Source organism: Balaenoptera physalus, assembly GCF_965194825.1.
Source record: "Balaenoptera physalus genome assembly, contig: HAP1_SCAFFOLD_717, whole genome shotgun sequence".
NCBI lineage: Eukaryota > Metazoa > Chordata > Mammalia > Artiodactyla > Balaenopteridae > Balaenoptera > Balaenoptera physalus.
Window position 1 is genome coordinate 267964 of NW_028126046.1, and position 24919 is coordinate 292882.

The following is a 24919-nucleotide window of genomic DNA, read 5'->3' on the forward strand; positions in this document are numbered from 1 at the left end:
CACCTTTCAAGACTCGACTGCTAAGACTTCTCTTAGACTCCTTTCACACAAGGTCGAATCTGGAATGCCTTGCTTTGTGCCCACTGTACACCATTTGTATGGTAACTTCTTTAACTGCTACAACTCTGAGACTCTGAGAGCAGAAACCATCCTCTCTGTGTACTTAGCACAGTGCCAGGTGCACAGCAGAAGGCAATGCTGACTGCACGAATGAGACAGCTGAGGACGCCTGGGAAGACTGGGACGCCCACAAGAACATAAAGTGACTGTGCAACTATAAATGCACTCAGTAAGGGGGGAAAGGAGAGAAGCCAAGAAGATTCCAGTGTATAGAAATAGACACACTGCTTAGAAAGCTAGGCCATCGTGTACAGCATCATGTGGCTCACATCACTCTAAGAAGGAATTATACAGAATGATAATGAGTCCAATGGACTCAGATTTTCAAGACAGATTTCTTCTGGATGAAGAACAGAGGAGAAAATGGATTTACAAAGGAACTGTACTGTACAGCACAGGGAACTCTGCTCAATATTCGGTAATAACTGAAATGGGAAAAGAACTTGAAAAAGAAGAGTTACATATATATGTATAATTGAATCACTTTGCTGTACACCTGAAACTAACACAACATTGTAAATCAACTATACTCCAATATAAAATAAAAATTTTTAAAAAATAAAAAATAAATTAGACCTGCAAACAAACTGGGATTACCAAAAAAAAAAAAAAAAAAAATCTTACAGACAACAAAAGGAGGTCTTCGAATTGTTTGGATAAACATATCAATCTGATAGAGTTTTCTGACAATATACCACAAAAGTCTTTTCTGAGCCTATGCAACATTTTATCACCTACATGGACGTATAAAGAATATATTCATGGGCATCCCCAGTGGCGCAGTGGTTAAGAATCCACCTGCTAATGCAGGGGACACGGGTTTGAGCCCTGGTCCAGGAAGATCCCACATGCCGCGGAGCAACTAAGCCTGTGCGCCACAACTACTGAGCCTGCGCTCTAGAGCCCACGAGCCACAACTACTGGGCCCGCGTGCTGCAACTACTGAAGCCCACACACCACAACTACTGAAGCCCGTGCGCCTAGAGCCCGTGCTCCACAACAAGAGAAGCCACCGCAATGAGAAGCCTGTGCACAGCAACAAAGAGTAGCCCCCGCTCGCCGCAACTAGAGAAAGCCCATGCGCAGCAACGAAGACCCAACACAGCCAAAAATAAATGAATAAATTTACTTTTTTTTCAAAAAGAATATATTCATAAGGGTTGAAGGCATAAAACTGAAGGAGATAAACAGACTAAATCAAGTTTCAAAAGATTCTCAAAGATTAGAGTCATTGGCTGAATTTAGCAAAGTAAAATGTAATAAGAACAAACAATATTAACACCTATTAATATATGCATGGTATATAACACTTCATGGGTTCCAAGGTGCTTTTATACACATTACATCATTTAACAACCCCCCCAAAGTAACTATTATACCCTGTCTACAGATGAGGAAACTGAGGGTTAGTGAGTTTTCCCAATACCACATTTCAGGGAGGGCCAAGAACAGAACATTAATCACCTTCTAATCATCTCTCTTGCAACTAGATCCAAAATTCCAAAGAGTACAAGTATGGAGGAAAAATGAGTGTAGAAAAACAACTGCCATCAGAAAAATTAATCAGGGCAAGTAAGAAGAATGGGAGGAACAGCAATATTTCACCGAGGAAAATAAGATTTGGGGGCTGTCAAATATAGGCTCCCAATATCGAAAAAATCATCCTGCTGAAGGAGGATTACACTTGTTCAATACGGCCCAAGCTAATCTTAACCAGCAAATACGATAAGTAGCCAAATTCTGGTTCAAGGAAAGAGGGTCAAAACTGTCCAAGCCATTCATGCATCTTAATTGGACATATCTGACCATAAGCTGAATAAATCCATTTGCCAGACTTTGTAGGAAATTTTAATCAAACGAACAGCTGGGCTTTATCAAATGAGACTCTACATCTGCATCAGACATTGTTTCAAAATATACAAATAAACTTCTAGAGGAAGGTGGTTCTAATTTCACAATTATAAAATTAGGAATGAATTTAAAGTAAAACACAGGAAAAATTCTTTCTCAATGAAGATAGATATGTAGGTACAGAGAAGGTTTTTTCTACGCATTTTTATTATTCATATTCAAACAAAAGGAAACATATAAAGTATATAATAAGCACCCATGTACCAGCAAATTAAACAGAAGTAAATCTGCCTCCAGGTATTTTAAATATATTTCAAATAGAAATATGTATCTATATGTTATGAAGTATGTTAAATTACACACAAACGCATTATCCATCGTAAGAATGAGAATTACCTGAACTACTTAAGATACTCATATATTCTTCCTTATGCCAACCCTCTTCCCTTCCCTACCTCCAGAAGAAATAACTTTGCTGAATTTTTATCCTAAATATTCCCTTGCCCTAAAACGAAAAGAATAATATATTCCACTGTGTGACTATACCACAACTTACTAACTCAATCATTCTGTCAATAAACATTTGCAAAGTATTCCCTCAGTTATGTTTTGGTTTTTTCCTTAATCCAAACAAGGTTACTATGAGCATTCTTACATACATCCTGGAGTTCATCTACAGTATACGTATCTGGCAGGGTACCCTTATGTTTAGTAAGTGCTTTCCAAAATAGTTGTACCTATTTAAAAACCCAACAGCACTGTGTGAGAAATTCAGTTGCCACATTTACCAACACCTGATACTGTCAGACTTCTTAATTTTTGCGAACACAGCTTACAATGCTAAGTATAAAATGGTTTCTTAATCTGGTCTTATTTTACATTCCACTGATTACAGTGAGGGTACATAACTTTTCATATTTATTTGCCATGTATATTTCCTCTTATATAAATTTTATTAACACATACACAGGTTGTACGAAAACATGCATCCTGACCTAAGATACGGGTGCATGCATAAACACCAAAGCAAGCGTTTATTTCTGCGAGAGAATGGAGGGGAATACTCTCAAGAAAAGACATGCCAAAGAACTTTGACTCTGTTTGAAATTTTACTTCCCAAGTTGAGTAATTACCATTACTTACTATGTTATTCTCTATGCTTTTTGAATCTCACAAATAATTAAATTATAAAATGTAAAAAGATAATATAAATGCATGGTCAACAAGCAAGCACCCAGCGGACTTCCCTGGCTGTTCAGTGGTTAAGACTATACTTTCCAATGCAGGAGGTACAGGTTCAATCCCTGGTCAGGGAGCTAAAATCCCACATGCCTCGCAGCCAAAAAACCAAAACATCAAACAGAAGCAATCCTGTAACAAATTCAATAAAGACTTTAAAAATGGTCCACATCCAAAAAAAAAAAAAAAAAATCTTAACTAAAAAGGTACCCTTTAAAAAAAAACAAACAAGCAAGCAGCCAGGACCACTCTTGAAAAAATGTTCAAAGGAGTTCTTGGGGAACCAAGAATTAAATGAAATGTAAACCTTGGGAACAGGTAAGCCATGGTGCTACAAACAGTGGTAAACATTAAATTCACTTAAACACAGAAATAAAGGCTAAACAATATGAATCACGATTACAGAAAAGACTTTTTCCCCTTCAAAAAGCAACACAATGTAAATATGAAAAGCACTGTGGACTCAGCAAAAGACAACAAAGCTTACCAACGAAAATCAGGAAGGGGGATTATAAACAAACTAAGTATTTTTCATAAAAAGCAGTCAAAGAAACAGAGGCAGATAAATGGAACAGACCAGAAACAGGCCCAGATTTAAACGACAATTTATTTTTGGCATTTCAAATCAGGAGGAAAAAGGTAGATTATTTAATAAATATTATAATGATGACTGGCCACATAGAAGAAGAAAAAGCTGAATCATTAAAGCCAATATATAAATTTTATAAAACAATTTTTAGGTATAAAGAAAAAAGAAACTTTAAATGTACCAGAAGAAAGCATGCGTGAATTACTTAGTAACCTTGGTGGGCATAAGGACTTTCTGAGCATGACTGAAAATTGAGAGGACACAGAGAAAAGGACAACTAAATTTGACACATAAATTCTAAAACAAATACCATAAAGGAAGTAAAAAAGAAAATGACAAACAAGAAAATATATTTGCAAAACATGAGGAAAGAGGCCAATTCACTTACTAGGGAACCCCTATAAATCAATAAGGGAAAAAAATAAACCATCTAATAGAAAAATGTAGAAACGACATGAATATGTAGCTTCAAAACGAAGAAAACCCTATGAAAAAATGCTCAACATGCACTCAAATTTAAATAAATATTAAGCAAGAAAGTAGATATTTTTGGAACGTCCCTGGTGGCGCAGTGGTTAAGAATCCACCTGCCAATGCAGCGGACACGGGTTCGAGCCCTGTTCCGGGAAGATCCCACATGCCGTGGAGCAACTAAGCCTGTGTGCCACAACGACTGAGCCTGCGCTCTAGAGCCCGCAAGCCACAACTACTGAGCCTGTGCGCCTAGAGCCTGTGCTCTGCAACAAGAGAAGCCACTGCAATGAGAAGCCTGTGCACCGCAACGAAGAGTAGCCCCTGCTCGCTGCAACTAGAGAAAACCCACGCACAGCAACAAAGACCCAACGCAGCCATAAGTAAGTAAGTAAATAAATAAATAAATAAATAAATAAATGGGGGTGAGGAGAGAGAGGAAGAAAGGGAGGGAGGGAGGGAAGGAGGAAGGAAGGAAGGAAGGAAGGAAGGAAGGAAGGAAGGAAGGAAGGAAGGAAGGAAGGAAGGAAGGAAGGAAGGAAGAAGGAAGGTATTTTTAAATTATCTACCAGGTCACTGGAAATTTTTAAAGGTTTGGCAACAAATGTCTGATGAAGCTGTGCAGAAACTCATCTTAATATATAAAAGCACAAGCTTTTTAGAGAACTGGGCATCCATCAATTTTTTTAGATGCATACAATATCAATTCATGAATGAGGTATGTTTATGTCATTAATTGTTATGCTACTATATCAAATATATAAACAAGAAAAAACCCTATAAATATCTACTTATACAGCTATAGGACATCAGTTAATTATGGTGCAAGTAAGACACCGAAAACCAAGCAGACATTAAAAACAATGAGATAAAGCTACATATAAAAAGACACAAAAATACGTTTATTTTTAAACGAATAAAAAAGTATGATCCCACTTGTCTTTTTTAAAAAATGGTGTGTAACATACGTATGCCTATATATGCATAGATATTTTATAGAAGAGTATACAAATAATTATTAACAAGTTGCATCTCTAAGGAGCTGCACTGAGAGGGTCAAAGGATGAGAAAAGATAAGTTCATTTCATATGTTTTTGTACTTTTGAATTTTTTTTTACCTTGAACATATATTACTTTCATAATTTAAAACTAGCTAATTTTTTAATCCACATTGTCATTCCTTAGTGTCTTTTCTTTAACTGAGGTATAACTGACATGTAACACTGTGTAGTTTCAGGTGTACAACATAATGATTCAGTATTTGTTTATACTGCAAAATATCACCACAAGTAAGTCTAGTTAACATCTGTTACCATATATAGTTATGAAATTTCTTTTCCTGTGATGAGAACGTCTAAGATCTACTCTCTTAGCAACTTTCAAACATGCAGTACAGTACTGTTAACTATATTTAGTCACCATGCCATACGTAACATCACCAGGACTTAATTATTTTATAACTGCAAGTTTGCACCCTTTGACCCCCTTCTTAGTGCATTAAAATCTAGATTTTAAAACAGCTGAGTACATTTACTCAATATTTAAAATATTTCAAAACAAATATATTTCAAATATACTAGTGATTCTACATTCTGCATAAAAATTAGACAAAAAAAGTTTCAGAGGCTAAACTTTTACAATGATTGTACAACACTCTCCCCCAAAGTATACTTCAGAATTATTTTTTCTATTAAAAAAATAATTGTGGGCACACTAGAAGTTAGTAGCAAAGTTACAGCAACAACCTACAGTGGGAATAACCCAGAGATTTACAGCAAGCCAAAACATTAATACACATTGACCAAGAAAAAAAAAGAATACTCAAGTGTATAACACGTTTTGCAAAGCTCATGTGTTTCAAAGTTCCCAATTAAAAAGCAATATAGGGACTTCCCTGGTGGTCCACTGGTTAAGAATCCGCCTTCCAGTGCAGGGGACATGGGTTCGATCCCTGGTCGGGGGAATAAGATCCCACATGCCATGGGGCAACTAAGCCCACGTGCCTCAACTATAGAGAGCCCGTGTGCTGCCAACTACAGAGCCCATGCGCTCTGGAGCCCATGCACCACAACTAGAGAGAGAAAACCCACATGCCACAACTAGAGAGAAGCCCGCGCGCCGCAACGAAAAGCTTGTGCGCCGCAACGAAAGATCCCATATGCTGCAGCTAAGACCTGACGCAGTCAAAAACAAACGAACAAACAAAAAGCAATATAGGGGAAGTTTCTACAAGCTAAACATAGTCTAACCATATATCCAGCCATCACGCTCCTAGGTATTTACCCAAATGAGTTAAAAACTTGTGCCCACACAAAAACCTGCATGGGAATGTTTATAGCAGCTTTATTCATAATTGATAAAAACTGGAAGCAACCAAGATGTCCTTCTGCAGGTAATTACATAAACAAACTATAGTACATCAGACAGCAGAATATTATTCAGCGATAAAAAGAAGTGAGTTATTAAGCCATGAAATGAAATGGAGGAATTTTAAATGCATATAGCAAGTAAAAGAAACAAGTTCTGGAAACGGTGCATACTGTATGATTCCAAATACATGACATTCTGGAAAAGGCAAAACTGTAAACAGTAAAAACATCCGTGGTAGCGAGCTGGGAGAGCGATGAATAGGTAGGACACAGAGATCTTTAGGGCAGTGAAGATACTCTGTATGACGCTGTAATGGTGAATTCATGTCATTATACATTCAGCAAAACCCACAGAACTGTACAAGACAAAGAGTGAAACCTACTGTAAGCTACAGACTTTAGTTAATAATAATGTACCAATATCGGTTCATCAATTTTAACACATGTACCACACCAATGCAAGATGTTAATAACGGGAAACTGTGGGCAGGGAGTAAATGGGAAAATGCCCTAAAAATAAAGTCTGTTAATTTAACAACAACAACAAGAAAGCAATAGGGGGTATCTCAAAGGCATAGGGAAGGGAAGAGCCCAGCGGAAGGTGCTCGGCTGGGGGTTGTAGTTAAGGTGGGACAAAACCAGGTGACAAGCAAGGAGGAAGGGGGAAGGGGCCGCACCACAGCAAACACAGCACTCGTGTGGCCAGGGAGGGGCTGCTGACCCCGTGCTCCTCTTGGGGAGCTCACAGCGAGCCATTTGTTTGTGTTCTCCGCACTCACGCATTCTCCAAGTCTTGGGAACTGGAACATCTCTCTCTCCCGGCTCAGAAATGATCAGTGGAAAAGGAACCAAAACAAGTACCTCATTATGTGTCAAGATTAATCTGGGAAAACTGTGGGCTGTTGACTGAACTGCTTCTCTTAATCGGCTGGTGCTCTAGCTTTAACAGTTCCCAGGAGACAACCTGAAATCCAGAATCTTCTCAAAATAGAAAAGAGTGGGGGAAATTCTGAATACATCACCAAACAGTAAGAGCCTCAAGCCTTTGGAAAGAGCCCAAAGGCCAAAAGCAAGACCTGCAGAGCTCTGTCCACACTGGTGGGTAACCTGATGATTATCTAACAAATTCAGCATGTGTCTACCAGAGTTCCAGAAGAGTGAGAAACCTTGGGATTCGTCTGAGTTAGAACAATCTTTGATTACAGCTGAGTCACCTCTGTGTTCTTAATACAAGTAAGACCTGGGGTCTTTTCACTGTGTCTATCTATTCATGTGATAAATGTCGCCCTCCAGTGTGAAATGGAAGGACGCCCTTGTTCTGTGGGGAAGACAACTGTGGAAGAAGGAGCTAGGAGTACGGAGAGAGCCACCTAGAATGCCCCCTCCAAACCCGTCAGCAGAAGGCCTCTTCCTGGGGGCCTCTAACAGATCCTGAATGCTGCAGAAACCCCAGAGGCTTGGGATCTGGGACCTTCCAGGAACTCAAGATCTCTCTTGCTGAGGTCCTTTCCATCATCACATGGACCAAAGTCTTCACCAAAGCCTTTGTGCTTCTCACCGTCTTCCTTACCAGGAAGCTCCACACGCCAGCCAACTATCTCACTGGCTCCCTGGCCAAGACCAATCTCTTGGCTTTCATCTTGGTCATAGCCATCTGCATCACATATACCATCACCCACACCTGGAACTTTGGCCAAATCCTATGTGACATCTGGCTGTCTTCTGGAATCACGTGCTGTGTGCATCTCTGCATCACTGCTGTGGACGTGTACTGGCCATCACCAACATCCTGTAGTACAATAAACGCCAGATATGCGGCCTCCACAGTCACCACTGTCTGGGCCATTTCATCTCCATCCTGTCGCTCTTCTCCCAGATCTCCTACATGATCTACTCCACAGATGGTGCCTTCTACATCCTGTCCGTGCGGCTCATCACCTTTCACATGGCCTCCGGAAGCCACCATATCACCACAGCCCAGCTCATCAGAGTTCACTCTACTCCCTCAACCCCCAGTCTCGCACTCAGCCAGCTCCCCTCTGTCAACCACCTGAAAATCAAGCTTGCTCATAGAATCCTGGAGCAAGGGGATGTTTGCACCTCAAGAAAGGAAAGCCATAATAAAAATAACTATAGCTCTCTTGAGAACCTTTAACTGCCTCTAAACTTACTGTGTTTTCTGGTTTATTTTATGCGGATCCAAAAATTAAAGCTATTTCTATTTTATCAGCAAACAATGGTCCAGGAAACACATCACGAACGTTGAGTCTAATGATGTTAGTACAGCAACTTCTACAACAAAATAAGTAGGCAGAAAGCACTGAAGGCTCTAAGCACTGAAAATGACAGGTATAGAGGCATTATCTTAAAAGAAGCAATAATAATCTAAACCAGTTTTGAAAGTACCTGTGCTACCTATTTGATAACTGTTTTAAGACAAATCAAAGTCTATAACATGACAAATTAGTGAGGCAGCTAGTGTACTAAAAAGAGCACAATTACCGGCCCTCTAGAGCCTACTCCACTGGCCCTCCACGGCGAAAGGCAAAGAGACTAGACAAAGCATAATACATGTCATATTTGTAGGATGTCCTGTAGTGTCAAAAAGCTTGAACACATACTACTAATTCTCCCAACAGGAAAGTTGTTGTCATGGGAAAAGCTGCATTTTGGAATAAGACCAACCTTGTGACAAAACCTGAAGCTACCACTTTTTTAGCTAAACAAATTTGTACAAATTTGAACCTCCCTTATTATGTAATATGTCTCGGACTTTGTTGGTTTGGGGCTTGTTTTTGTTTTGGGGGCGGGAAAGGGGAGCATGGGAGAATGGATACCAAGGTATAAAAGTGTTTTATTAGTGAGTACTGAAATAACTTAATGGATTGGGACTAACATTTTTCTATTTCCTTTAAGAAATGGGAGAAGATAGTTCAGAGTACATTTTGTGAAAATTTTGTTTTAGCTGTACCTCTAAGCATGTATACTATACGTTGACACAGATGAATGTAACATATATTTCTTATTATGTGTCATGGCCTAAAAATTTAGCCACTGATTATAACAGAGCAATCAAGATCTAAACTCCACTACCAAAAAGTTGCAAGGATTAAACAAGATTACAGATATAAAGTGGCTAACATAAGTGCTGCCACTCTATTTTTACAAACTATGATTATTCCAGGATAATGAGGCATTATTTCTAACTTCAAACCCCTGTTCACAGTTATTAAAAACTTTTTTTAATGTTTATCTAGTTAAAAATAAGACGTGCATTAGTTTGAAACAACCTTTGGGTTCTAACCAATGTACTTGTGACTTGGCAAAATCCACCAACATTACAAATGCATATCCTTTCACCCAGCAACTCTACTTTAAGTAATTTACCTAGAAATACACTTCACATATGAATAAACTAAATATGCACATTTTTAAAATGCAGCATCATTTTACATAACAGCAGAAACTTTAAGCAGACTGTCCATCAGTGGAAACCTTGTAATAAACCGTAGCACATCCACACAGGTGCTGTTGGTAACAATGAAGAAGCCCCGGAAGAAGTTTCAAAATATATTAATGGGAAAAAAGGAAAGGAAAGGAAAGGGAAATAAAGGAATGGTAACATTTGTGTTTAGAGAAACATTTTTGCTTTATATGGATTATGCATAAAATGTTTATGGAAGAACACACAAAGAGGTAAACAGGAAAAAAGAGAATACGTATTTGCCTGTGTATATGTAAACTGTGCCTGGAAGCGTATACAAGAAACGGGGTAAGGGGAAGTGAGCAGTTGGGGGTAAGGTGAGAAGAACATATGTATAAAAATGTAAAGCAAAGTAGCATCCACTAACAAGATACTACAGTCACCCATCTAGAGTGATCAAATTTTTATGTTTACTCATTGAAAGCAAATGAAAACCAAATTAACAGAGGACAGATATTGAACATGGTCCTCTGTACACAAAAGAAAAGCTGAATTTGAGGTTTAGTGAAGAGAGTTTTATTCCTGGGCTATTGTTAGAGGTTAAAAATAAACTGGGACAATGTCAAATATTTCTGATCTATCCCCTCAGTGGAGAAGAACAATAAATACCAGTGTCTACTGTAACTATTATCTCAAAGGTACCCTTTAATTTAGCTAAAAGGGGGAGGGGAAGACAATTATCAGTACTTCCCTTATTTATTACAGTGTTAGCCTCTTTCCAGTTATGATTAAGGTAAAATAGGAAAGAAAGTCTTCCTTTCCTTGACATATGTAGATTAGATGTCATTATAGTAGCATGTGTTTCTATTCACAATTGCAGTCTTGCAAGAATCCCGGCCCACGTACTACACTAATTCATGGCCCTACAGTTGCCATACAAGACAGAAGATTAGGAGAGGTAGAAGAATGCCAATGCAAATACTCTGGCAATTTACAAGGCACTTTTCAGAGACAGTAGCATGGAAAATACTACTGAAGATACCAAACAGTGTTTACTTCGAAAGTTTAAAAACTGAATATACAGAACAGTTTTCACAATCTACCTCCTGCAGCAATGGTTTCAATTACGACCTGCAAAAATATAAACAGAGGAATGAGAGAGAAACTCTGATAGCACTTAGGTACAACTCAGTGGTAGGAATGAGGACGTGGGTCTGATGCGGGACCCTGGGCTCAGAACACCTGCACCTCACCTTCTTCTGAAGGACATTAACTTTCCGCTCCTTCACATCCAGCATGTCCTTGAGGTCATGGATCTCTCCAGCTTGTGTCCCCTTCTCCTCAGCCATGTCCTGGATTTGTTTTGTCTTCTTATTCAGCATGGTTTCCTTCTCTTCCAAACGCAACCGCAGAGCATCCACCTAAGAATATAACATTTTTACAAATGATTAATTGAAAAGAAAGGAACGTAATTCCTTCCAAATAGATGTGTACAGTTGCCTAAATGATACTTTTAGAGTAAACTTTCATTAGAATCAAATAAAATACCACTCTAAATACAACTGTGACTATTTAGAAATGAAACCCTAAAATTTTGTGAGCACTTCCATGATAAAACAACATTTACATCCGTTAAATTACGGTGTAATCAAAATAAACAGATCTGAATAAAGGGGACAAAATTGGAGAATTTATATAAAGGGGTTGAGTTGAGCTTTGCTACTTCTATAAAAGTGGTATAATCTATTATGTTTCTCAAATTTAGAATCATTTGGAGGATTTAAACAGAATGCCAGGCCAAGCCACCAGTTTCTAATTTGGCAGGGTTGGGGCTCAAGAATCAATATTTCTAACAAGTTCCCAAGTGATGCTACACTGCTTTAGAAAATCTAAAAGTAGAAAGAAAACCGTAAGCGTCACCAAACATGACACTTGCTGTATCAGAGAATACAATCTAGCTGCAGCTGACAATCCCATAATGCACTTAGAGATCTGTAAGGCAAAGCAAGGTCTACTTTCAGATCTCAAGACTAGTCAGCTAAAGCTTGGTATCCAGGTACCTTTATCACCAAAGTTTCCTACCATCCATTAGATATAACTTTAAAATAATTAGAAATCTAATATAAGTACTTATGTTTTCTTCCAGTTTTGAGATACAACTGACATACGGCACTGTGTAAGTTTAAAGTGTACAGCATAATTATTTGACTTCCATGCGTCATGAAGTGATTATCACAGTAAGTTCTATGAACATCCATTGTCTCATACAGATACAAAATTAAAGAAATAGAAAACAACCTTTTCCTCATGACGAGAACTCTTAGGATTTTCTCCCTTAATGACTTTCACATACAACACACAGCCGTGCTGATTATCTTTATCCTGTTGTGCACCGCACCCCAGTACTTATTTACCTGATATCTGGACGTTTGTACCTTTTGACTGTCTTCATCCAATCTCCCCTCCCCTGATTCCTCACCTCTGGTAACCACATATCTGGTCTCTTGTTCTGTTTGTTTCTCAAGTATAACTGACCTACAGCCCTATGTTACTTCCTGAAACACAGCAGTGTAAGTTGATTTTACTAGACATTTCAAAAAGTCTATTACAATACGTCACCACACAATAATATTCCATAGTTACTGACTGTATTCCCCACACTGTACATTTCATCCCCTTGACTCATTTACTTTTGTAACTGGAAGTTTGTCCCTCTTAATCTCCCTCACCTATTTCTTTCCTCTCCCCATCCTCCTCTCCTCTGGCAACTACCTGTTTGTTCTCTATATCTATAATTCTGTCTCAATTTTGCTATGTTTGTTCATTGGCTTTTTAAGATCCCACATAGACGCGAAATCACACAGTATTTGGCTTTCTCTGTCTGGCTTACTTCACTTATTAGCATAATGTCCTCAAGGCCCATCCATGTTGTCACAAACAGTAGGATTTCCTTCTTTCTCATGGCTGAATAATAATATACACATACACAGACAACATCTTCTTTATCCATTCATCCACTGATGGACACTTAGGTTGCTTCCATATCTTGGTTCATTAATGCTGTAATGAACATAGGGGTGTATGTATCTCTTATAATTAGTGTTTTTGTTTTCTTCAGATAAATACCCCAGAGTGAACTGCTGGATCATACAGCAGTTCTACTTTTAATTTTTTGAGGAATCTCCATACTGTTTTCCATAGTGGCTGCACCAACTTACATTCCTACCAACAGTGCACAAGGATTCCCTCTTCTCCACAGACCACAGACTCACCAGCACTTGTTATTTGCTGGCTTTTGGATAATAGCCACTCTGACAGGTGTGAGGTGATATCTCATTGTAGTTTTGATTTGCATTTCCCTCATGATTAGTGATGTTGAGCATCTTTTCACGTGCCTGGTGGCCATCTGTATGTCTTCTTTGGAAAAATGTCTACTCAGATCCTCTGCCCATTTTTTAATCAAGTTTTTTTTTTTTGATGTTGAATTGTATGAGTTCTTTGTATATTTTGGACCCCTTATTGAATACATTATCTGCAAATATCTTCTCCAATTCAGTAGGTGGTCTTTTTGTTTTGTTAATAGTTTCCTTTGCTGTGCAAAAACTATGTAGTTTGATGTGGTCCCACTTGTTTAGTTTTGCCTGTTTCCCTTGCCTGAGGAGACATCCAAAAAAAATTACTAAGACCGATATTGAAGAGGGTACTGCCTATGTTTTCTTCTAGAAGTTTTATGGTTTCAGGTCTCACATTTAAGTCTTTAATCCATTTTGGTTTTTTGGTTATTTTCTTAAATTAATTTATTTATTTTTGACTGCGTTGGGTCTTTGTTGCTGCACGTGGGCTTTCTCTAGTTGCGGCGAGCGGGGGCTACTCTTTGTTGTGGTGCGCGGGCTTCTCATTGCGGCAGCTTCTCTTGTTGTGGAGCACGCGCTCTAGGCACACAGGCTTCAGCAGTTGTGGCTCGCGGGCTCTAGAGCGCAGGCTCAGTAGTTGTGGCACACAGGCTTAGTTGCTCCGTGGCATGTGGATCTTCCTGGACCGGGGCTCAAACCTGTGTCCCCTGCATTGGCAGGAGGATTCTTAACCACTGTGCCACTAAGGACGTCCTTTTAATCCATTTTGAACTTGTTTTTGTGCATGGTGTGAGAGAGCAGTCCAGTTTCATTATTTTTCATGTAGTTGCCCAGTTTTCCCAACACCGTTTGTTGAAGAAGCTGTCTTTCCCCCACTGTATATTCTTGGCCCTTTGTCATAGATTAATTGCCCATATAAATGTGGATGCATTTCTGGGCTCTCTATTATGTGCCATTGATCCATGTATCCATTTTTGTGCCAGTACCACACTGTTTTGAATACTGTAGCTTTATAATATAGTTTGAAATCAGGGAGCATGATACCTCCAGCTTTGTTCTTCTTTCTCAAGACTGTTTTGGCTATTTAGGGTCTTTTGTGTTTCCATACAAACTTTAGAATTATTCTAGTTCTATGAAGAATGCCATTGGCATTTTGTACTTATTTTAAAATCTATTCACAGCAAATTTCATTAAACATACTCACACACCAAATTCTTCTGTTTTTTTGCTTTCCCACTAAGGATTTATAATTCAGCAAATAGTTACACATTTGATTACAGAAAAACAGGGAGGTGGGTTTCTTTCTGTTCAACAAAAATATAACATGAGTCACACATGCAAGCCACTTCTGAAATTTTTAATTTTCTAGCAGCCACATTAAAAAGTGATAAAGGAACAGGTAAAATTAATTTTAATAATATATTTTATTTAATCTAATATATATATACACATTATTGTCATTTCAAACCTGTAGTCTATATAAAAAAACTATTAACAAGCTATTTTACGTTTCTGTTTTGTACTAAGTCTTCAAAGCCCAATGCATATTGTAATTGACACTTATGTCACATCTCAATTTGGACTTGCCATGTTTCAAGTGCTCAATAGCCACATGTGGCTGGTGGCTACACACTGACAGTGCACATCTAAGATAACAAGTACGTTTCTACAGAACATCTTTAATCTTGAACTTGTCCTATATTATTTTTCCTGTCTGAATGTAGAATAACCCACAAAGAAAAAAACAGGTCGGACTTCCCTGGTGGCGCAGTGGTTAAGAATCCGCCTGCCAATGCAGGGGACACGGGTTCGAGCCCTGGTCCAGGAAATTCCCACATGCCACGGAGCAACTAAGCCCGTGCGCCACAACTACTGAGCCTGCGCTCTAGAGCCCGCAAGCCACAGCTACTGAGCCCGTGTGCCACAACTACTGAAGCCTGTGTGCCTAGAGCCCGTGCTCTGCAACGAGAAGCCACTGCAATGAGAAACCTAATTTTTTTTAAAATAGGTAATATGGGTAATGACTCACAGAGAGAATACCAAAACATCAGGAAATATTATTATTACCTTATATCACAACTATATTATTACATCAATAACATATTGAAACTATATTATATCAAAACAATAAGGTATCTGAGAACCAGTACTGTATGTTTAGTGGCACTTACTGCTCAATAAGTATTGTGGAAAATTTCCTAGGAGACCAGTCTCATTTGAGACTGATATAGATAAGCCATCATGTACGTTGATGGACCACGCTGGAGAGGAAAAACATGTAAATAAACAACATTCCACTCTGCTAAACTCTATTTCTCTCAACCACTTCAATGCCACCAGTCTCACCAAGCCAGAAATAGGGGAAGCCGTCTTTTCAGGTCCCATTTATAATTCGTCAGCACAAGTTCCACTGCCCCCTCAATAAACACTCTTGCACCTGGAATTTTCCTCTATTCTACTTTAATTAATGACACAGGGTAAACCTTATTACATTCTGGAAAGGTCCACCTAAGAACTTTCAAACTCTGAAAATCTTATTTCTGAAACACGGTTCTTTCTTTTCTTCTACGCCTACTAAATCTACTCTTTGTCCATAGTATAACCTCTGACCTATCATCCCTAACTTTTTGTTATTCACCTCCATTCTGGTTTTATTTATTTTTCTCCCAGCCTGAGCAATCATTTCAAATACAGCCTCACATCATCTTTTTTTTTCCAGGCATGTTTATTTTTACAAACCTTTACTTCTGTATTAAACAGTTTTCTGCATTCTACCCTCAGACTTCTGAACCTTCCTGCACATGGTCATGTATATGCTTGCCAAGCACACACACAGTATATCAAAAGTCCTCAGAATTCTATTCTCAAGCATCGTATTTTCTTCCCTTGTATTTTCCCTGTGGAAAAATTCAATTTCCCATGGTAACCGGCAAAACTGGTACTTTGAGAAGAAAGCAGACCCAAGATCTCAAAGCTAAAAATAAGTGATGGAGCATGGATTTAAGATTAAATGGTCTGTCTTCAGATCCTAAGCTCTTAACCACTAATTCTGTGAGATTTCATATATGTAAAATTCTAGAAAATGCAAACTAATTACAGTAACAGAAAGCAGACCGAGGGTTGCCTGGATATGAGGGAGGAAGTGGGGAGGAGAGAAGAATATCAGGGAGAGGCAGAAGAAAGGGGTTACAAAGAGGGACAAGAAAACCTTGGGGACAGGGGTTCTTTATCTTGACCGTGCCATTGGTTTCAGAGGTGTATGTGCCGAAACTTACCAAACTGTACATTTTGAATATATGCAGTTTATTTGATGGCAATAAATTTGATTTTTTTCAGTAAGCAAAATTAGAAAGCATGGTATTAGAACAGGAATAAACCAACAGACGTTTGCCACAGAAATGCAAGCCCAGACACACACACTCACACCATTTAGTGACCCATACACATATAAACAGAGGTGACACTGTAATCAGTGAGGAAAGCACAGAGTATCTGATAAACTGTTCTTAGACAACTGGCTACCCATACTGGGGGAGGGGGGAAGAACCCTGACTCATACCATACACAAAAATGAATTCTAGATGAATTAAAGCTTTATATATAGAAAGCAAATCTTTAAAACTTTTAGAAAGAAAGATACTGTTTAAGTATCTTTTAAGACAGGGCAGCATGGAAGGATTTTTTTTTTTTTTTAAAGACCCAGAAGGGATACATCGTAAAGAAGAAATACTGGTAAAGCCAACTACGTTAAAATTCAAAACTGCTACACGTCATTTACCATCTTAAAATGTTTTAGTATTTTACCTATATTTTAAGTGCCTGAAATAGTTCTTAGTACACATACTACTAAGGAAAATAGAGGCATATTTATACTAACTTTTTTTTTTATTTATTTTATTTTATTTATTTTTATTTTTGGCTGTGTTGGGTCTTCGCTGCTGTGCACGGGCTTTCTCTAGTTACAGCGAGCAGGGGCTACTCTTCATCGCAGTGTGTGGGCTTTTCATTGTAGTGGCTTCTCTTGTGGCAGAGCATGGGCTCCAGGCGCACGGGATTCAGCAGTTTTGGCACGCAGGCTCAGTAGCTGTGGCTCGTGAGCTCTAGAGCGCAGGCTCAGCAGTTGTGGCGCACAGACTCTGTTGCTCCACGGCATGTGGGATCTTCCTGGACCAGGGATCGAACCCGTGTCCCCTGTATTGGCAGGCGGATTCTTAACCACTGCACCACCAGGGAAGTCCCTACACTAGCTTTTTAAAATGTTGATATTTTGTGAACTGGTCAAAATAAATATGATGCAATACTGAACTTCAAGTTTCAAAATGTATGACCATTTACAATCACTCCAAAAAAATTAAATACCTAGGTCTAAATCTAACAAAACATGTATAGGCTCTGTATGCTGAAAATTACAAACGGCTAATGAAAGCAACTGAAGAAGATCTAAATGAGTTCTTCCCATGCATAGTATATGAAATGGAAACTTGACATGTGTAAAGATAGCCAATCTACTTAAATTTTTCCTCAAAGATGAGGAAAAAGAAAAGATTACTCAGCAGTGACCAAAAAAAAAAAAAAAAAAGTGTTTTACTGACAAACAGTAGAACTACAATAAGCCAAGCCCAGCGAATCCAAAAGATGTTACATTACAAATTTCCAGTTTTGGTGCCTGAATTCAGCACTAGAGAGCTCAGAGCAAGAATTAAAATCCAATGCAGAACAAAGATGGAATACATGATCACCACTGAGTTCTCCAATGGTCCTTTCTAAAGTGCAAGGTGACAAAATTCCTTCAGTTACCCCCAGTTTTCCTTCATCTACCTATTAAAATCAGAAACACTCCACTATGCAAAGAAGGAAAAAAGGTCCAGAAGGGAAATGTCAGAACAGACTGAATATTTATTCAATAGGGAGAAAAGAACTGCCACCACAGAGCAAAGATTCTTGTGAATAGGAAATTCAACGACCAGGCTGTCGAGATGCCAGAAGAACTCACTGACCCTTATCCACCTGGCGTTTGTTGAGGCTCAGCTCCAGCCGGCCTACGTGGCTACTAGTCCCATCTGACAGCATCAGATGTGGCTCCTATTAGTGAACCCATTACAGGGCATCCATCAGTCAGGGCGAGTCAAGAGGGAGCTCCTGGAACCCTCTGACCCGCTGCACAGTTAAAGAGGTCAAAGTCTTAGAAAGTACACATGCCAGAAATCTAAAAATAAATAAATCTCATGCCAAGTCATTTCTACCTAATTCCTACATTCTAGTTTGTATTCTGTATACTATATATTCCACTTCTAATATGTATTCTATATATCCCAATAACCACAAGCAAAAGAACAAAGCAACTCACCTTAAAAACATTTTACCCAATACCCTTGAAATACACTATTAAATTCTTATTGCAGAAGTCAAAAGCCCAGACATTTAAACCTGTAGATAAGTTTCAACTGCCTTGTCTCTCAGTTCTTCTCAGCATTAATTTCAGAAAAATGAAAGGCTTTCCATCTGTGGGTCAGGAATCAGAATACAGCAGGAAAACGTCCCTCATCACTTCTAAGTGTTTCTCATTCTGATGGGACCAATGTCTCAGGATAATAACTGTGAGGCCTCATATTGCTGCTTCTTTACCAAAAGTACCCAGATGCCCCAGCTGCACTTTTACGTTAGATCCCTGACTCTGCTAAGTGACCTGGAAATGGGCCTGCACTAACCACTCATAGATACCTGCATGCCGATTTGAGGGAATGTCAGGTATGAGACCCACAAGAACTGGTGACTGAAAAAGGTAAAGAATGAAAACTCCTGTTATAAACATACAAACCTTTGGTGTTACTGCAGTGGGAAATGCAGGTTTTGATATTAAAAATATTTCATATCACAAATATTAGCCACAGAAACTACCCAAGCCCACAGTCTAATTACTAAGTGATCTTTTCAATTCAAATCACCTGTGTACACTTTTTCTTGATCTGCTTTTTCATGCAATGCAGAATTTAAATGGGCTAGTCTGGAGAGCTGAGGTAAAAATAACCACAAAAACCACTTTGCTACTACTAGATTAATTGCTCTGAATTCTACACTGATCTTTTGGTTTGGTGTGAACTAAATTCAGAGTATAATTTTGCGTGAGGTCCGTATTTTGCAAACCACAAAAAACATATTCAGGAAAACCCCTCACAGACTAGCAGGACACACAGTCATCACCCTAACACCATTCTTGGCAGGAGGAATAAGACCTTTTTTATTCACATCAACTGAGCTGGAGGAACAGCATCTAACCAGCTTGCCAAGCATCAAGGTCTGTGGCAAACAGGTTATGCCAACTTCAACAAAATCAGAAGGTTTTTCCTCCACAAGACTTTCTCTACCAAAGGACATGAACAGAAAAATGGCTACCTTGCTGTTTTGGCCTTTTACTTCTGACCACAAAAGTATTAATTATCTCAACCCATCTTAACCTTCTTTTGTTTTACATCAATAAACAGATCTACCTAAGAGCACATTAGCACTAGTAACTGCATGCCAGTGACAATGGCATGTTTCCTATAATTCCTCTTCTGCAATTATATGACTCACTGCCTTTCTAACTCTCTGACCACACCTTTTCAGTTTTCTTCACTGGATCCGCTGTCATTTCCCCCTCTTTACATCTCACTCGATACAACCTTCCTCTGGAGAAACCAATTCATCCCTAAGGCTTTAGCCACTACCCCCATCATGACAGCTTCCTAATATTTATTCCTAGTCTATTCCTAGCCCCAACCAGTTCTAAAAACCTGAGATTCTAACAAAAGTTTCTGCTTTCACTGAGTATTTAGTTTAGAATGAGCTTTTTTTGTTTTAATCTTTTCTTTTAAAGGACCTTTAAAGATCACCTAATGTGGTCACACATAAATGTAAGTTAAATCTGAGTACTGCCTAGTATATTATTTTCTGCATTTTTCCTGTATTTCATAAAATTTTTTTTTAATTTATGTATTTATTTATTTGGCTGTGTTGGGTCTTTGTTGTTGCGCGTGGGCTTTTTTTCAGTTGCGGCAAGCGGGGGCTACTCTTAGTTGCGGTACGCGGGCTTCTCATTGCGGTGGAGTCTCTTGTTGCGGAGCACGGGCTCTAGGCACGTGGGCTTCAGTAGTTGTGGCACATGGGCTCAGTAGCTGTGGCTCACGGGATCTAGAGCGCAGGCTCAGTAGTTGTGGCGCAGGGGCTTAGTTGCTCTGCGGCATGTGGGATCTTCCTGGACCAGGGCTCGAACCCGTGTCCCCTGCTTTGGCAGGCGGATTCTTAACCACTGCGCCACCAGGGAAGTCCCCATAAACTTTTAAAAAGGTAAATAATCTGAACTACTCCTAATTTTAAAGCTGAGGAAATCAAAGCCGAAACTAAGTGACTTGCCGAAGATCACTAAGTATAATTTCCTATCACCACATCTCCCACTGTTCCCATCTAGAAAGGAGGATGACTGAAGGGCGTTGGGTCATGAGGCTGAGAGTGTACACAAGCAGACCTTTTTAAAAGGCTATTTCAACTGCACTGAGTTCTGTCTGACATCCCAACAAAAGGTTGAAGAGCTCAGAGAAACTTGCAAAAGGCCACAGGCAGAGATGTGTCATTCAACAGTGCACAGTTTATCTGTACAAAGGTGGGGAGAGGGCTACAAAGTTATCATCTAAAAAAACCAGTGGTGATATTTTAAACCCACTGATATTTAATATTCACCTCCAAATTCAGATGAGAACTTCATAATTTAAAAAATCTATTCTAGCCACATTAAACATCTATTCTAACCTTAGGAAGGTGGTATTATTATTATTCTCAGTGACAGATGAGAAAATGGAGGATTACAGAGGTAAAATAACTCATCCAAGGTCACATAACTAATAAATGTAGAAGGCTATTTCAAGCCTAGGTCTGACTCCAAAGCCCATGCTTTGACCACAGTGCTACTAAATCCAGACCACCTCTGTGAAGGTCAACCGATTAAAGGAGATGTTCATAAAACTGGAGCAATTCCATAGATACTATACACTGTACACTGCCCAACACAAAAGGACCTCATTCCATGGACCCTGAACAGGAAAAACACCAGGTCTTTTCCCACATCCCGTTTTTCCTTCAAGAATTTTAAAATTAAAAAACAAAAACAAAAAACTCCTGAATCCATGTTCTTTTTCATATGTGCTTAATTTTGTGATTTGAGAGCTGGATGAAAGTCTAGGGTAGCTTCAGAGAGGAGGATGAGATCGATAAAGAGCAATTATAGGGGGCCTCCCTGGTGGCGCAGTGGTTAAGAATCCTCCTGCCAATGCAGGAGACACAGGATCGAGCCCTGGTCTGGGAAGATCCCACATGCCGCAGAGCAACTAAGCCCGTGCGCCACAACTACTGAGCCTGTGCTCTAGAGCCTGCGAGCCACAACTAATGAGCCCGCGTACCACAACTACTGAAGCCTGCAAGCCTAGAGCCTGTGCTCTGCAACAAGAGAAGCCGCCGCAATGCGAAGCCTGTGCACCACAACAAAGAGTAGCCCTTGCTCGCCGCAACTAGAGAAAGCCCACGCGCAGCAACGAAGACCTAATGCAGCCAAAAATAAATAAATAAAATTATTTTTTTAAAAAAGAGCAATTATAGGAACAGAAAGATAGCAATTATAGAAATAGGTGAGAACTTTCAAAGAGCTGGTTCAAACTGTCTTTTATGGGATCCAACAGGAGAAAGCTGCTTTGGAAAAAGTGAGCCTTGTCAAGTGTCACCAGAGTAATTTAAGAAAAAACAGCAAATCCTGATAAACAGGCATATAACATTCATATAATCACCCCAAATTCAAAAGGAAGTTAGCTTTTCTACTGTTATCTTTTAGAATGAGACCCTTATATTTGAGCAGTAGTCCTAATAACTTACAGGGGTAATTGCTGAAACTCAGTTAGTCCTAAAAACAAATATAAAAACCATCCAAGAATGACCACAAATACAGTCTTTGTTCTCTATGGTACAAGAAACCAATCCCAAGCCCATCTGTGTGAGACCTAGCTAATAAGAACACTATTTCAGAGGGGGGTACAAAGAGAAGGATGGGTTGCCAAGGGGAAGAAGTCATCTATTAGACTGTGACAAGCTTTTAAGTGTTTGCATTATCATTAACCAACTGCCTGGTTCCCTGGTTCCCACACCTGCCACCTCCATCCAAAACTATCACAGCAGCACTTGGCAACAGGCTCAGCTCCAAAACAGTGGCGCCCTCTTCTGACCCTTTTGTAGTACTGCATTCATACCAGGCACTGATGTGAAAATCTCTAATAAAGCCACAAATTAATAAATTTGCAGCTAACATTTTCCAGATAATTCTGTATTTGCAATTCCCTGAATAAACCTTAATTTAGCTTGATAAAAATGTTAACTAGCAGACCTTCTACATAAAATTTATGCCAATGAAAAGAAAAGCAACAACGTTCTCTTACCGTTTTAACAGTTTACATATATTAGCTGATAGTATTACAAGAATTAGAAGGATGCCAATAACTGACAGACAAAGACCTTACTATGTGCCAGGCACTAGGAGTGAATAAATTAGTTTAATGCTAACAACCTAATGAGGCAGGAACTCCTCTTCATCTTACAGGTGTAAAACGAGGCACAATGAACTTAAGTAATGTGCCCAGGACCCTGCACCTGGTAGCAAGTGGTAAAACTGAAGTTCACACTCAATAACTGTGACTCCAGAGCCAGAGCCTTATCTACCCCAAAATATCCCTCTGAGGTATCATGATAAAAAGAAACGTGATCAAAACAGAAAAAGTATAAGTTGTAAGGAAAATTATAAATACATCATCCAAATCTCTCATTTTCAACAAAATCCCTAACTGTAAAAAAATAAAATACTACATGAAACATTTTGGTCATTTTCCCATTCCTCCTCGCTTGAAGATTCTGAACTTCTGGGTCTAAGATGTTTTTATGCCTGCTTTTTACTACCCATTCCTTTCTTCATTACACTATGCCTTTATTTATCTATTATCTTGTTCTTTAAAAGGAAAGAAAAAATTAATCCATACTATACGCTTTATTTTTCTTCTATACAGCAGAACTGCTTACCTATTCCTACCTAAATTCCCTATTTCATTGAGATCTTTAGAAAATATTTTCCTTAAGACAGTAAATCCAAATAGCATCATCAATTCCTTCTCATTGCAAATATGATAGATTCTCATCTGCCTGGAATTATTTAGTGTGTTCCTACCTCTAATCAAGGCTGGCAGACTAGATAATCTTCTAATATTTCTAAAAATGCTAACTTTATTTTCAAACAGGACATGAAGGCACATGTCTAATAATCTGCAGTTCAAAACAAGATTTATCTCAAACATTTCTAGATTCCACAGTTTGCCTACTTAAAGCTATTCATAATACCAAAAATTAAGGACACTTAATAACCCAACACAGGCTGACCAAGCTCACTCCCATTCATGACTGAAAGAGTTACCACGGGTGAAAACAAATGCTTTTACAACTATCGTTTCATTTCATAACATTAGTTTAAAGTCTACTTAGAAGCACAGACTTAGTCAAAGTCTGAAGTATCAAAAACATATATTAACTGCACCGGTTTAATTTGTTAGATACAAGAACAATAGAAACAAGATGGTTATAGTTTAGTACTATAACTGACCACATCGCTAAAGAATCCATCACAACATTATGCATAGCTCCCGTATCTCAACACAACAAGAAGTGCACAGGTAATACACAAGAATAGGTGCCAAGGAATGGGCTCCGTGCAAATCCCACAACTCCTTTTACCTCGTTCTGCAGGATGGCAGCCCTCGAGGCTCCTTAGCAGTCAAGGACTCCTTCAGCACTTCAATGTGCTGCTTGCTGTCTGAGAACTGGTTGGTGAGTGTTTCTAGCTTTGTCTGTAGGGCTAGTAGTTCTGTGTCCTTTCTGGACAGCTCCTGCTTCACCTGACCAATCTAGAGAAGAAGAAAAAGCAGTGTAAGGAAAAAAGAAATAAAACCACCACCTCTGATCTGGATCTTTGACAGATCCACGTCAAGATATACAGCATTAACTTTATGACAGGACACAATTCATCTTTTTGCACCATCTAATCTTAGCTGACCACCCCCCCACACACACAAAAAAACAAAGCTTATTCAACTAATAGCAAAATTTCCAGTTTTCATTTATTGTCTCCCCTAAACTTCTGAAATCCATTAGAAAAGGAATGGAAGAAGAAAAATCCCAATTCACTTAGATGACTATGAGACAGCAGTAAGCATCTGAACACGACTAAAGCAGTTTTCATCTTATTAAGTCATAAGAAACTTCAAATCATACAGCAGGATTAGTGTAGATGGAATACAGAAAGAAAAAAGAAACTTCCTACTATTGCTATTTAAACTCAAAAGCTGCACATTTATTTTTTCATTGTTTTTTTTCATTCTCAAATGAAAGTGTACATAAAGTCCTTCTTAAAAAGCCACTTTAGTGTTATAAGGCATTATAAACA

At 38.8% G+C, this 24919-nt stretch overlaps 1 pseudogene across 1 annotated transcript in view; it reads right to left on the bottom strand.

Annotated features, from left to right (window-relative positions):
- Nucleotides 1-24919, bottom strand: part of LOC309653626 (ELKS/Rab6-interacting/CAST family member 1-like) — a 176968-nt pseudogene that overhangs the window by 56222 nt on the left and 95827 nt on the right. Inside the window, exons 7-8 of the transcript XR_014268837.1 lie at nucleotides 24211-24380; nucleotides 11317-11484 (exon numbers count right to left, since the gene is read on the bottom strand). The product of XR_014268837.1 is annotated as an ELKS/Rab6-interacting/CAST family member 1-like (transcript). The remainder of the gene's footprint in view (nucleotides 1-11316; nucleotides 11485-24210; nucleotides 24381-24919) is intronic.